This window comes from Gastrolobium bilobum, unplaced genomic scaffold (genome assembly GCF_033153095.1).
Source record: "Gastrolobium bilobum isolate Gb01-03AN ecotype WA unplaced genomic scaffold, APGP_CSIRO_Gbil_v1 utg607207, whole genome shotgun sequence".
Classification (NCBI taxonomy): Eukaryota; Viridiplantae; Streptophyta; class Magnoliopsida; order Fabales; family Fabaceae; genus Gastrolobium; species Gastrolobium bilobum.
The window spans coordinates 1-3,327 of NW_026896140.1; the positions used below are offsets into that span (position 1 = coordinate 1).

The window sequence follows — 3,327 nt, forward strand, 5'->3', positions numbered from 1 at the left end:
TTAGTTATATTTAACAATGTCATTTTTTATTCTTAAAAGTAGGGTTGTCCTTGTTCGAGAGCATCCACGCCACTGCTTAATTAATACTTGTTATTAATACACTTGTAAGAAATAATTTTTGTAAAAATATTATAATACTAAATTGTACCTCAATCTAAATTTGTATATCTTACGTAGCTTTACTTTTGTTCCAATTCTAACTAACCTAAAATGAAAAAGGAGATCAATTAATAAAAGGTTGGAAGTATAACAACCCTCATTAGTAAGTTAAGGGAAAGGAATTAATTAGGTGGTTAACTAGATTAAATACTTATTCAATGAAATTGTGAGAGTTAAATTAATAGATTCAGGTGATAAATAATAAGAGAATACAAGTCTAATAGGATTCAAATATAATTATTATATATAACTAAGAACATAAATATTTATATGGAGTAAGTTTGTGTTTACCTTGGTAATTAGGCCTAAATATAAATTAGGTTGAATAATTAATTAGTTTAGAGAAATTAGTAAGTTCAAAGTATCTTTAAATTATTTAAATGATGCTTGGATTAATTATTAAAATTAAGGAAAAGATGGATTAATTATTAAGCAATAAGATGAGTTTTGATTAGTAAAAAGTCAAACAATATTCTTAGTCTTAATTATTTAAGTTGCAATGTTGTGTCTTCTTTAAATTGTCATGTACGTAACTTTAGTAAAAAAGATGAGGAAATTTGATAGAATTGAACCAATAAATATTTAAGATGATACTTGATTAGTCAAATGAAGAATTAAAGAACCAATATTATTTAATGTTGACAAATCTATATTTGGTGGAATTGAGTACTTTATCACCAAGTTTCATTAAAAGTCATTCACCAAATTGTTGTACGCTGCTTCGTGAAGTTTTTATGCTTTCTTTTCTTTCTTGTCACTTATGTGGGCCGTAGAGTTTAGGAAGAAAGCAACAAGCAAATAGTTTGGTTGTTTAAACCAATGAGAAAGTGACATGTTAGTCAAAAAAAATAAATAAATAAACTAATACTACTTGACTTCAATTAGGCGGTCCCTTTTCCTTCGTTCTTTTTTTTTCACGCTGCACTCCCCCTTCTTTCTTCTTCCTTAGTTTGTGACCTTCAATGGAGAAAGGGCAAGAGAGAACTTGATGAGTTAGTCACCACTTCATCTAGACTGCAACATAGAAAAGGTAGCTTAGCACCCTATTATCCTAACCCACCATTTTTCTAACTTTGGGAAGCTTTAAATCTCTTCTTTTCTCCTCTATACAGCAGCGCCTGCACTTGGAAAAGGGGGAGGAAATGGATTGATTTCATAGTTCTAAGCTTAGGTAAGTCATCACTAGTTCTTGGTTAGGTTATCTAAGGTATTAAACCTTCACTTCCTTGATTAAATTCTTAGAAATGATGATGATATTACATGATATAGGGCTGTTTATGATGTGTTTTACATTAATTATTTGATGAGTTTTATGTATGGTTGTTGGTTGTTTAAAGATTTGATGTCAAACTAAACATAGGAAAGCTTTAAATTAACAAATGAAATTGTTGTGAGTACAAGGAACCAATTGGCCATGGCATGAAAATTTATGTAAACCAAGTGTTTGTTAAAATGTCTAGGTGAAGCTATGATTTTAATTGATCAAATAAGGATTGGTTTAATAAATATTGAGTGAAAGTTAAAAGATACCCTTGGAACTCTAGTGTAAGCAACACAACCACACACTTTATGATTAGTGAGGATTGTTATATTAATTATGAAAGTTGATATAAAGGATGATATGAACATATATGGTTGATGAACAAAGTAAGCTATAATGTGTTTAAGTGGTGCCAACCATGTGTTTGTTAGATTGTCTAAAAGAAATATTGATTTCAAGTGGTTGTTTGATGGTTGCTTTAATTAAATTAAGTGGAAATTGTGAAGGAAAGTTTATAGAATTATATATGGGCCAATTCGGCCAAGTGAGGTAAGATACACAAGACATGTTTTGATTTTGTTCTTATGTGAGTGGGTGACAAAAATATATATTAGAAGGTTACTTAGCATGAAACAAGTTGGTATTAATGTAGTGAAGTTGATAGAATTCTCAATATGTCTTATAGTTACTATTCGGGTATGGTAGTTTAAATAGGTACATGATGTGTTTGATTAATTTTGCATATGAATTCATGTTCAATGATTTGGTTAAAGATTGATGAGAATAAAGAATAAAGAGTAGAGGTGGTGAGAAGATCCTTAAAAATCCATAAGTACCAATCGGCTATTTCATGAAAGTGGATGGAATTATTTTGTCATTAAGCTAAATGGTGTCGGAGATTCCTTGAATATGATGTAATTGATTGAAAGCTTGAAAGAAAATTATGGAATCATTAAATAGGCCAATCAGCCATACAGTGCAAAGAATGATTATTGATCATATATGTATACTTAAAGAATACTTGTTTTATAATATAAAAGTTGATGAATTGTGGTGGAACTTACATGGACACATTTCGGTTATACATGTATTTAGGCCAAGAAATGGTGTTAATTAATATTATGAGTGTGTGATGTTCCTCGCAATTGTTAGTAACATGAAGTATGAATTAACTAAGATAAAATGGTAAGTCCATGGGTATGTAACTATTCGACCAGTATGTATTACATGACTAAAGAAATTGATGTTAGTTTTATGTCAAGTTAATGGAATTATAGTCTACGAATGCTTTCACAAGAGTTAAGCTAAGTAAACATGATGAAATTATATATGTATGAGTTCGGTTAGTATGAGAAGTGAATTAGAATGAGATTAGATGAATTGTAATAAATAAGGAATATGGATAGGATCTTATAAATCACTAAGTTAATGATCGAATGTAACCTACAGAATGTTGTTTACGTGTATTACAAGTAATGTAATTAACTGTCATTAACGATACATTATAATGGTACCAGTGAAAACCAAGGGGTGTGAATCCAAGGGATTCGAATCAAGTGAGGCGGACTATGCGTGGATAGCTAATTGCACAAACTTCTTGGATAACAAGTTGTAGAGACGGAAAGCGTTCAGGTAAGCTTTCGGTTTAGGAGTCTTCTCTGTCTTTAATTGTTCCGCCATGATCAGTGGCGATTATGGTTTTCGTATGGATATAATTGTTGTTAATGTTGATACTTTGCGTAGTTGCATTCATATAGTGCATGCATATGACATTATTTATGTTATGACAAGTTAATATGATATGATCTTCAATGAGATAAAGCCTTGGAAGCATAAGTTATGGTTTTCTGAACAGAGGAAACATTTATGGATATGATCACGGTGTATATAAGGTATAGCCGAGGAAA

General features: G+C 30.4%; 1 long non-coding RNA gene across 1 annotated transcript; it reads left to right on the plus strand.

Moving 5' to 3' along the window:
* Window positions 1-1,115: 1,115 nt before the first annotated feature.
* Window positions 1,116-3,055, plus strand: LOC133297989 (uncharacterized). Its single transcript, XR_009749706.1, has 3 exons — window positions 1,116-1,189; window positions 1,272-1,330; window positions 2,938-3,055. It is a non-coding gene; the product is annotated as an uncharacterized LOC133297989 (long non-coding RNA).
* The last annotated feature ends 272 nt before the right edge of the window (window positions 3,056-3,327 follow it).